This window comes from Heteronotia binoei, chromosome 20 (genome assembly GCF_032191835.1).
Source record: "Heteronotia binoei isolate CCM8104 ecotype False Entrance Well chromosome 20, APGP_CSIRO_Hbin_v1, whole genome shotgun sequence".
In the NCBI taxonomy this organism is placed as follows: domain Eukaryota; kingdom Metazoa; phylum Chordata; class Lepidosauria; order Squamata; family Gekkonidae; genus Heteronotia; species Heteronotia binoei.
This window is the reverse complement of record NC_083242.1, coordinates 23,828,102-23,839,439: the sequence shown is the minus strand read 5'-3', so window position 1 is coordinate 23,839,439 and position 11,338 is coordinate 23,828,102.

The window sequence follows — 11,338 nt, the reverse complement described above, 5'->3', positions numbered from 1 at the left end:
GCAGGAACCTCCCCATGACACAACACGTTTGAAGTCTCTATTTAGAGAATGGAAGTTCACCTCCAGGAAAATGTCACTGTGCACCTGACAAGGGGGCTTAAGAAATTGTCAGGGGCAATTTCAACCTGTCCACAACCAGAAGGGTTGGTGACCCTGCCAAGGACAATCACACACAGCAAGTAGCAGCAATGTCCCACATTAGTTTGGGGCCAGTTCTTTGCTTGGGTTTCAGATGCCACTGGTTTCTGTCACTATTGTCAAGCATTGTGTATTCAACATATATTAAAGAAGCCAGATTTTAGAATTGTTACCTTTATCTTATAGAATTCAGATTGTAGAATTGTTACTAACCCAAAGTTAAAATGTGAGCACATCAAAGTAGCAGCCCCCACCTTTCTTCTTTCGCTTTTACTAACAGATGCAGGAATGTCCTCTTTGAAGATAAGACCTCCTGGGACTTGTTCCCAGGCCTAGCCAGGCCTGAACCCAGGATGCGCTAGCCGCAATAAAGATAAGGAATCCAGAGTGTGAATTTCACACGTGAATGTAGAATTGTTTATAGAATCTTTGATGTGCCATTTTAAAGCATGTACTCTAGTGTTACAAAGTATCAGTTCCAATCTTCTGCTCGAATGAGCCACATGGATTATCAATAAACCTAACTTTGTTCAAAACCCAAGGACTGGTTATTTTGAAATCTCATGCTTGACAACTATCATCTGTGGTGACAAACCCTCTCAGTCATACAAGCTACAGGTTTGTTACCCCCGAAGACAGTCATCCAGCAAGCAGGTTGCATGGTCACTGTGCCTCTCTCCAAAGGTACCTCATTTGACAAATTTCAATGGTTCAGTAAAGTGTTGATTGCTTGCCTATGTGTGTGTACAAATCCTTGATTTGGCTCATGACAGGAGGGCTGAAAACCAATTCCCATGTCACTGTGGTGGCAAGGAAAATAAGCACTCTGAGGCCTTGCAACACCCAAGCTCACCTCAGCACTCTGTAATCTCACCTCAGGCAGCTCGAGAACTCCTCAGGGAATCTTCCTTGCATGAGGTGATTATTTTACAGTCTGCTGTTCACACACCTACATCTGAGATTTTTGAGTATTAAAGTCATCACTGTTTTTGACTGCTGGGCAAATGTCAGTGAGTTTCTGCTTTGTCACTCAGCAGTAGGGCGTGCTGCCTCTTCAACATGAGAGTCACAGCTTTTCTTTAAAAATAACCAATTTTTTAATAGTTCCAGGAGGACAGTGGAATAGTGGCAGAATTTAGTAGTAAGATTTAGGTACAATCAGGTTGGCCAGCTGTAACTGGATGGCCAAAGGGGTATAGTGGTTAGGGTGTCAGACTAGACCTGGGCTCAAGCCCCCACAGAGAGCCAGTTTGGTGTAGTAGTCAAGTGCATGGACTCTTATTTGGGAGAACCGGGTTTGATTCCCCACTCCTCCACTTGCACCTGCTGGAATGGCCTTGGGTTAGCCATAGCTCTGGCAGAAGTTGTCCTTGAAAGGGCAGCTGCTGTGAGAGTCCTCTCAGCCCCACCCACCTCACAGGGTGTCTGTTGTGGGGGAGGGAGATAAAGGAAATTGTGAGTGGAGGGCGGGATATAAATCCAATATCTTCTTCTTTTTGGGTGACCTTGGGCTAGCTGTTTTCAGCTCAACCTAACTCACAGGGTGATTGTGAGGACAACACATATGATGCTCTATTTGGAAGAAGGGCAGATCTGGAAGAACCCTAATAGATCAAAATGGATAGCTGTGCTAGTCTGTCTGTAGCAGCAGAAAAGAGTAAGAGTCCAGGAGCACCTTAAAGACTAGCAACATTTGTGGCTGCAGGGGATGAGTTTTCATGAGTCACTTTTCACTTCTTCAGATACAGCAAGAATGTGAGTTCACCTATCTTCAAGATGCCACAAATTTTGTTAACTTAATAGACAGTTTCTTTACTAGCGCCTTCTGATTGGTAAGACTGTAGATTCAATTATACATGAACTTGAAGTAAGATTTGGCGTGACAGTGTCAGTTGATTTGTAATTTTCCTTTGAACCCCACCTTTCTCCCCAAGATGGCCCCGAAGGAGCTTACACTGTTCTCCAAAGTAGCTTACACTGTCTGACAAGTGGAGTACCTCAAGGATCTGTCCTGGGACTCGTTTTGTTCAACATCTTTGTAAAAGATTTGGATGAAGGACTAGAGGGAATGCTCATTAAATTTGCAGATGATACTAAATTGGGAGGGGTTGCAAATACAGTAGATGACAGAAACAGGATACAGGATGACCTTGACAGACTGGAAAACTGGCCTAAAACCAATAAAATGAATTTTAACAGAGATAAATGTAAAGTTCTGCGTTTAGGCAGGAAAAATCCAATGCATGGTTAAAGGATGGGGGAGACTTGTCTTAGCAGTAGTATGTGCAAAAAGGATCTAGAGGTCTTAGTGGATCATACGCTGAACATGAGTCAACAGTGTGATGCGGTGGCTAAAAAGGCAAATGCAATTTTGGGCTGTATCAACAGAAGTATAGTGTCCAGATCACGTGATGTGATGGTATCGCTTTACTCTGCTCTGGTAAGACCTCACCTGGAGTATTGTGTTCAGTTTTGGGCACCATATTTTAAGAAGGATATAGACAAGCTGGAACAGGTCCAGAGGAGGGCAACGAAGATGGTGAGGGATTTGGAGACCAAGTCCTATGAGTAAAGATTGAAGGAGCTGGGGTTGTTTAGCCTGGAGAGGAGGCGGCTGAGAGGTGATATGATCACCATCTTCAAGTACTTGAAGGGCTGTCATATAGAGGATGGTGTGGAATTGTTTTCCATGGCCCCGGAAGGTAGGACCAGAACCAACAGGTTAAAATTAAATCAAAAGAGTTTCCGGCTCAACATTAGGAAGAACTTCCTGACCGTTAGAGCGATTCCGGTTTGTATGCACAGTTGTGGAAGTAAGAAAAAATACCAGAGGAATGGGAATGGATTGTGAAAGTTTTATCGTGGAGTGAAATGGACAAATTAACAAGAACTCTGAGATTATGACACAAGCACGCATGCACACACACACATGCACACACACACACAAATATATACACACACACACTGTGGCTAATAACCACTGATGGACCTCTGCGCCATATTTTTATCAAATCCCCTCTTAAAGCTGGCTATGCTTGTAGCTAGGGTCGCCAGACCGTCCCGGTCTCCCGGGACATTCCCGGTTCTGGCCACCCAATCCCGGCTCCCGGGCTGCCTATACCGGGACCATTAAAGGTCCCGGTTTAGCCAGCCCCGGAGGCGGTGGGCCGCGGGCGCTGGCGGGGAAGGCGGGGAGTGAGGGAGGGAGCGTCCCTGCGCTCCCTCCCTCACTCGCCGCCTTCCCCGCCCACGCGCGGGGCCGGCAGCGGTGGCGGAGGCCTCTCCGCGGCCTCCGCTGGTCGCTGGAAGCCCTCCAGAGTCTCTGGAGGGCCTCCAGGGACCAGCGGAGGCCGCAGAGAGGCCGCGGAGCAGCCGGCGCTGGTCCCGGAAGGCCTTCCAGAGCCTCTGGAAGGCCTTCCGGGACCAGCGCCGGCCAGCGAAGGCCTCCCCGCGGCCTCCGCTGGTCCCTGGAGGCCCTCCAGAGTCTCTGGAGGGCCTCCAGGGACCAGCGGAGGCCGCGGGGAGGCCGCGGGGCACCCGGCGCTGGTCCCGGAAGGCCTTCCAGAGACTCTGGAAGGCCTTCCGGGACCAGCGCCGACCAGCGAAGGCCTCCCCGCGGCCTCCGCTGGTCCCTGGAGGCCCTCCAGAGTCTCTGGAGGGCCTCCAGGGACCAGCGGAGGCCGCGGGGAAGCCACGGAGCACCCGGCGCTGGTCCCGGAAGGCCTTCCAGAGCCTCTGGAAGGCCTTCCGGGACCAGCGCCGGCCAGCGAAGGCCTCCCCGCGGCCTCCGCTGGTCCCTGGAGGCCCTCCAGAGTCTCTGGAGGGCCTCCAGGGACCAGCGGAGGCCGCGGGGAGGCCGCGGGGCACCCGGCGCTGGTCCCGGAAGGCCTTCCAGAGCCTCTGGAAGGCCTTCCAGGACCAGCGCCGACCAGCGAAGGCCTCCCCGCGGCCTCCGCTGGTCCCTGGAGGCCCTCCAGAGTCTCTGGAGGGCCTCCAGGGACCAGCGGAGGCCGCGGGGAAGCCGCGGAGCACCCGGCGCTGGTCCCGGAAGGCCTTCCAGAGCCTCTGGAAGGCCTTCCGGGACCAGCGCCGGCCAGCGAAGGCCTCCCCGCGGAGCAGCCGGCGCTGGTCCCTGGAGGCCTCCAGAGGCCGGCGCCGGTAGCGGAGAGGCCCGGCGCTGGTCCCTGGAGGCCTCCAGAGGCCAGCGCCGGCAGCTCCCTCCCTCCCTCGCCGCGAGGCCGCCGCCGCAGGACTCGCCGCCGCCGCTGGACTCTCCGCCGCCCTGGAATCAGGTAAGGGGGCCGAAAGCGGGGGGGGCGGGGGGCGGCCTTCCTTTCTTCCCTCCTCCCTCCCTCCCTCCCTCCCTTCCTTCCTTCCTTCCTTCCTTCCTTCCTTCCTTCCTTCCTTCCTTCCTTCCTTCCTTCCTTCCCTCACTCCCTTCCCTTCCTTCCTTCCCTCCCTCCTCCCTTCCTTCCTTTCTTCCTTCCTTCCTTCCCTTCCTTCCCTCACTCCCTTCCCTTCCTTCCTTCCCTCCCTCCTCCCTTCCTTCCTTTCTTTCTTCCTTCCTTCCCTCCCTCCCCCTTCCTTCCTTCCTTCCTTCCTTCCTTCCTTCCTTCCTTCCTTCCTTCCTTCCTTCCTTCCTTCCTTCCTTCCTTCCTTCCTTCCTTCCTTCCTTCCTTCCCTTCCCTTCCCTTCCCTTCCCTTCCCTTCCCTTCCCTTCCCTTCCCTTCCCTTCCCTTCCTTCCCTCCTTATGTTCTTATGTGACACAGAGTGTTGGACTGGAGGGGCCACTGGCCTGATCCAACAGGGCTTCTCTTATGTTCTTATGTGACACAGAGTGTTGGACTGGAGGGGCCACTGGCCTGATGCAACAGGGCTTCTCTTATATTTTTATGTGACACAGAGTGTTGGACTGGAGGGGCCACTGGCCTGATCCAACAGGGCTTCTCTTATGTTCTTATGTGACACAGAGTGTTGGACTGGAGGGGCCACTGGCCTGATCTAACAGGGCTTCTCTTATGTTCTTATGTGACCAGAGTGGTGGAGTGGATGAGCCATTGGTCTGATGCAACAGGGCTTCTCTTATATTTTTATGTGGCACAGAGTGTTGGACTGGAGGGGCCACTGGCCTGATCCAACAGGGCTTCTCTTATGTTCTTATGTGACACAGAGTGTTGGACTGGAGGGGCCACTGGCCTGATCTAACAGGGCTTCTCTTATGTTCTTATGTGACCAGAGTGGTGGAGTGGATGAGCCATTGGTCTGATGCAACAGGGCTTCTCTTATATTTTTATGTGGCACAGAGTGTTGGACTGGAGGGGCCATTGGTCTGATGCAACAGGGCTTCTCTTATATTTTTATGTGGCACAGAGTGTTGGACTGGAGGGGCCACTGGCCTGATGCAACAGGGCTTCTCTTATGTTCTTGTGACACAGAGTGTTGGACTGGAGGGGCCACTGGCCTGATCCAACAGGGCTTCTCTTATGTTCTTATGTGACAATACTGACTTTGGTGGACCCAAGCACTGATTCAGTGTAAGGGAGCTTTGTGTTTGTGACTGGAGTAGATAATACTGACTTTGGTGGACCCAAGCACTGATTCAGTGTAAGGGAGCTTTGTGTTTGTGTCTTCTGGTGCAATTTTGTTCTCAGATCCTGTATTTACTTCATCAGTATATGGGATAAGGCACTTTCTCAACTGTGCTGCATAATGCAGCCTATTTATTTTGTCCTGTTGGCTCTGTTGGCTCTGTCTGCGCCACCTTCATCACTTTCGGGGTGTGGATCCCCCAGTGGGGTGGTCTCGTGACTCCCTCCGCCGGCTGTTTCTGATAGCCCTGCGCCCCCTCTTTCATTTGATATGTGTCCCGTGCGGGTGCCACCCTCCCGCCGGGAGATGCCGCAAAATGAGCCCCCTTGAGGCTTATGGCGGCAGGGCTCGGGGGAAGCGAGCTAGACTGCTGTTCTTTTGAGGGGTTATAGAGTGTTTCGAGCCCGTCCCTGTGGCATCGGTCCCATCATTGTGGGGCCCAGGGGGCCAGCGCAGCGGCACGCTGAAGCAGCCTGTCGGTCACTTCCGGGTTCCTGTCCTGCATCTCGACCTGTGTTATTAGTGACAGGCTGCTTCGGCGTGCCGCCCCTACCTCCCCCCCCCCCCAACGTGTCCCTGGCTGGCCTTCAGACATTATGGTCACCCTACTTGTAGCTGCCACCACCTCCTGTGGCAGTGAATTCCACATATTAATCACTCCTTGGGTTAAGAAGTACTTCCTTTTATCCGTTTTAACCCGACTGCTCAGCAATTTCATTGAATGCCCACGAGTTCTTGTATTGTGAGAAAGGGAGAAAAGTACTTCTTTCTCTGCTTTCTCCATCCCATGCATAATCTTGCAAACCTCTATCATGTCACCCCGCAGTTGACGTTTTTCCAAGCTAAAGAGCCCCAAGCGTTTTAACCTTTCTTCATAGAGAAAGTGTTCCAAACCTTTAATCATTCTAGTTGCCCTTTTCTGCACTTTCTCCAATTTATGCACATTCTCCTATTGGTTGTCTTCTTGATGTCACATTTTTAGATGGCAGGCTAGGATTGGGAAAACCTGGGTTTGAATCTACTCTGCAATGAAAGTCGTTGCTTGACCGTGGGCCAGTCATGCTCTCTTAGCCTTACCTACCTCACAGGGGTGTTGTGAACATAACATGAAAAAAGGGACTAATAATATAATAATAACAATATTAATAATAATAATAACTAGAGACAGAGAGCACACATTCTCATCAGGGTCATCTCTTCTCACATTCTGCCCCAAACCCAGGCACTTTGGTGGTGCTGAGTGAGGCATAAAATAAATACAATAACTTTGGGAGGCATTGCAGATCCCAATTGGCAATAAAAACTGGCTATTTGAATGCGGACAAAATGCAGTTCTGTCACACTGGATGCGCTGAGCAAAGAAGTTTGGAGCTCTGGGTAAAACTAGTGGCTGCACCAGGCCTGTAGCCACAGGGGGGCTGAGGGGGCACTGCCCCCTGGCTTCCAGGCTGGGCACTCTGACTCCCAGGGCGCAGCCATTGTTTTTGCCATGAGTGACAGCCAGAGCAGGGAGAGCAGAGCAGGGCACGGTGCACTGAAGCAGCAAAAGCAGCAGGTGGAGAGGAGGGAGGCAGAGGAAGCTGTGTGGGATGGGATGGGGAGAGGGGGATGGGTGGTGCTGCTGGCTAAAAGGTGAGAGAGAGAGAAAGATGGAAGGAACCCCCCTGCTTGCACACAAGGTGCAGTCTCTTCTTGACGCCAAAGTTTTAAGGTTGGTTCCCATGACTTAGCCGCTTCCAGTGCCTCCAGCTTTTGCCCCTACCCCAGAAAGCTTCTGAGAAGCGGCAAAGCCCCGCAGTGGATGGGAAAGGGTGCCCCCCCCTGACTTTTTAAAAAGCCCCCCGACTTTTAAAATCCTGGCTACAGCCCTGGGCTGCACTATCTCTGCCTAAGAAAAACAGCCCTCTGGAGAGGAGCCCTGCCGTAAAGGGCCACTGCAGAAATCATCAAACATGACAAGGAACCTCATGACAGGTCTTGTTGCTTAAGCCTCTGACCAGGCACCCAAACTGTACATGGCCCCCACCCAGTGCAAGGCAACTGTCCCCTTCTGAAATCAAAAGAATGAATACCTCTTGTGTTACTCTTTGCTTTTTAGATGTCCCAAGATTGAAGGTCGAAATGATTGGGAGGGCTCCTCTCCTTTTGCTTGCCTTCGCCGTTGAATAGCAGGTGACTGCTCTGCGTGGCGTCTTGAGAGAATCCCAAAGGTTACCTTTTTATAGGTGTTTCATTTTCTGTCTGCGAGGAAGCGAGGGAGAGATCTTCACCTGGGAGTCCTGTCTGGGCCAGAAGCCAAGAAGGGCTGGGCTCAGGAGTTCCTTGGATTGCCAGGGTTGTCCCAAAACATTTCAGTGCCAGCAGCAGAAAACTGACCGGCCAGCTTCCTTCAGTCAACTGTGGGGGGAGAGAGTAACCGCGCTACTGCCCAAGAGGCATTGAAATCAGTAGAAACCAGGTAGTGATGCGACTTCTGCTTAGTGCAGCCTTTTAAACAAAAAGTGTCGGACAAATGATGGATTCTTAGTATGAATGGAAGAATGAGGCAGGGAAACTTCCCGTCACTGCAGGTTTCCTGGATGGGAAAAGGGATTTAACCTCTGGGCTGGTTCTGCAAAATTCCAAAGGTTTGCTCCTACTTAGAGACCTTTCCATGCAACACAAATAAGCAGTTGTGTTTTACTCACAGGGTTGCCAATCCCCAGGTGGGGGCAGGGGATCCCCCAGTTTGGAGGCCCTTCCACCTGCTTCAGGGTTATCAGGGGGTGGGGGGAGTGAAGGGCAGAAATTTCTGCTGGGCACTCCATATTCCCTATGGAGACCAATTCCCATATGGTATAATGGAGAATTGATCCATGGGTATCTGGAGCTTGGGGGGGGGTGCTGTTTTTTGAGGTAGATGTACCAAATTTTCAGCATAGCATCCAGTGTCTCTCCTCAAAACATCCTCCAGGTTTCAAAAATTTTGGACCAGGGGATCCAATGCTATGAGCCCTAAAAGAAGGTGCCGATAATTTCCAATGGAGGGAAGGCATTTAAAAGATGTGCTGTACCTTTAAATGTGATGGCCAAACTCCCTTTGGAGTTCAGTTATACTTGTCACACCCTTGCTCCTGGCTCCACCCCAATGTCTCCTGGCTCCACCCCAAAGTCCCCAGATATTTCTTGAATTTGATCTGACAATCCTTTTCACTCAGAACTAGATGAGAGATGGCCCTTTCTGCCAGAGAGTTACCAGATATTTCCCTACACGAAACTACAGTACTTCAGCACTGGACAAACTTGTTCCTTCCTCAGCAGTCAAATATCTTTGGCTCTTATTTTGAAGGTAAAGAATTTGAAAACATTAATCTTGCCAGCATTAACCCAAAGCAGAGTGGTTATTTATTTACTTATTTATTTTGCAGAAGAGGGCAGCAATAATGATAAAAGGGTTGCTAAAAGCCCCGTGGCGCAGAGTGTTAAAGCTGCAGTACTTTGAGGAAGAATCGCACTGCTACAGCACCAACCCCAAATCAGACTTTTCCCTGCAGCCACTGTGGCCGGATCTGCCTGTCCCACATTGGTCTTGTCAGCCACCAGCGAGCCTGCAGCAGACGTGGACTACTGCACCCTTCTTAAATCTTCGTTCGCGAAGTCAAGCCGAGAGAGACTGCAGTCCTAAGCTCTGCTCATTACCTGAGTTCGATCCCCAGTGGAAGCTGGGTTTTCACGTAGCCGGCTTGAGGTTGACTCAGCCTTCCATCCTTCCAAGGTCGGTAAAATGAGTACCCAGCTTGCTGGGGGGAAAGTGTAGATGACTGGGGAAGGCAATGGCAAACTACCTCGTAAAAAGTCTGCTGTGAAAACGTTGTAAAAGCAACATCACCCCAGAGTCGGAAATGACTAGTTGCACAAAGGACCTTTCCTTTCCTAAAAGCACCGGGTAAGGCTCTGGAATACACGGAACTTTTTTGTTTATCAACAATGATGGTTGAGGCAGGATTCATAAAATTATCCATAGAACAGAGGAAGTCCATAGAGAGAGCTTTCCCTACCTCTTCCTTAGAACTAGATCAGAGCGGCACCCAATAAAGTTGCTAGGCAATAGATTCAGGATGGACAAAAGGAAACACTTCTCTACTCAACAAGGAATTAAATTATGGAACTTCCTGCCAGTGGGGGTAGTGATGGCCATGAACATAGACATCTTTAAAAGGGGTTTAGACAGATCCACGGAGGAAGAGTTTATTAATGGCTGCTGTACATGGTTATAGATTCAGGTGGGGAGCCATGATGGTCTGAAGCAATGGAACAAAATCTGAGTGCAGTGGCACCTTTAAGACCAACCAAGTTTTAATTCTGCATATAAGCTTTTGTGTGCATCCACACTTTATGCCTGCACATGAAAGTTGTATGCAGAAATAAATCTTTATTGGACTTAAACTTTAGAACATAAGAACATAAGAGAAGGCATGTTGGATCAGGCCAATGGCCCATCCTGTCCAACACTCCGTGTCACACAGTGGCCAATATATGTGTGTGTATACACACACACACACACATTTACTGTGGCTAATAACATATAACATATAAAGCTGCCTTATACTGAATCAGACCCTTGGTCTATCAAAGTCAGTATTGTCTACTCAGACTGGCAGCGGCTCTCCAAGGTCTCAAGCTGAGGTTTTTCATGCCTATATGCTTGGACCCCTTTTTGCTGGAGATGCCAGGGATTGAACCTGGGACCTTCTGCTTACCGAGCAGATGCTTTACCGCTGAGCCATGTCCCTCCCCACTGATGGACCTCTGCTCCATATTTTTATCCAATCCCCTCTTAAAGCTGGCTATGCTTGTAGCCGCCACCACATCCTGTGACAGTGAATTTGTCCATGATTAGTGAAGGGAACTTTGTCCATGATTCATGAAGGGAACCTCGATCTTTGTAGGTAGCCAACCTCTGACTGCCAGAACTGAGAGATAACATTAGAGGAAGGCCCTCCAGGGCAAGTGCTTAGCCACTGGGTGAAACCAGATGCTTATTAGATGTACAGCTGCTCTGATAGCAGGAAATTCCTCTGCTCTTAAGTTCCCAACTGAAGAAGACAGGCAATCTTGGTGTGCACTAAGACCAGGGCTTTTTTTGGTAGAAAAAGTCCAGCCGGAACTCATTTGCATATTAGGCCACACCCCCTGACAACGGGCCAGCCGGAACTGCATTCCTGTTCAAAAAAAGCCCTAAGGCCATACAGACCTTTTTCTACCCTCATTTAGCAACCACTTTTAATACAATTTTTTTTTTTTTTGCAAAGGATCTCCCTGTTCTCCCTGGCCAGTCTCCATCACAATGGCAGTAGTAAACAACTGGTGTTGTCCTTGCAAAACATTCTGTCTGGGTATACAATAAGCTTGGTTCAGGACAGAACATTCTGATCTAAGTTGCATTCCGAAGTCTCTTCGCGCAGACTGAACAGAAGAACATCCTAGAAATTCTGTAGGTGCAATTCAAAGGAGGAAAGGATTTTCAGCAATTCCTTCCCTCCCATAGGAGACCCTGATCCCCTCCCCAAAGGTATTTCAGGGGTGTATCCATGTATGCGGAACTGTGTTAAGGAAGCAGACAGGGGGAAT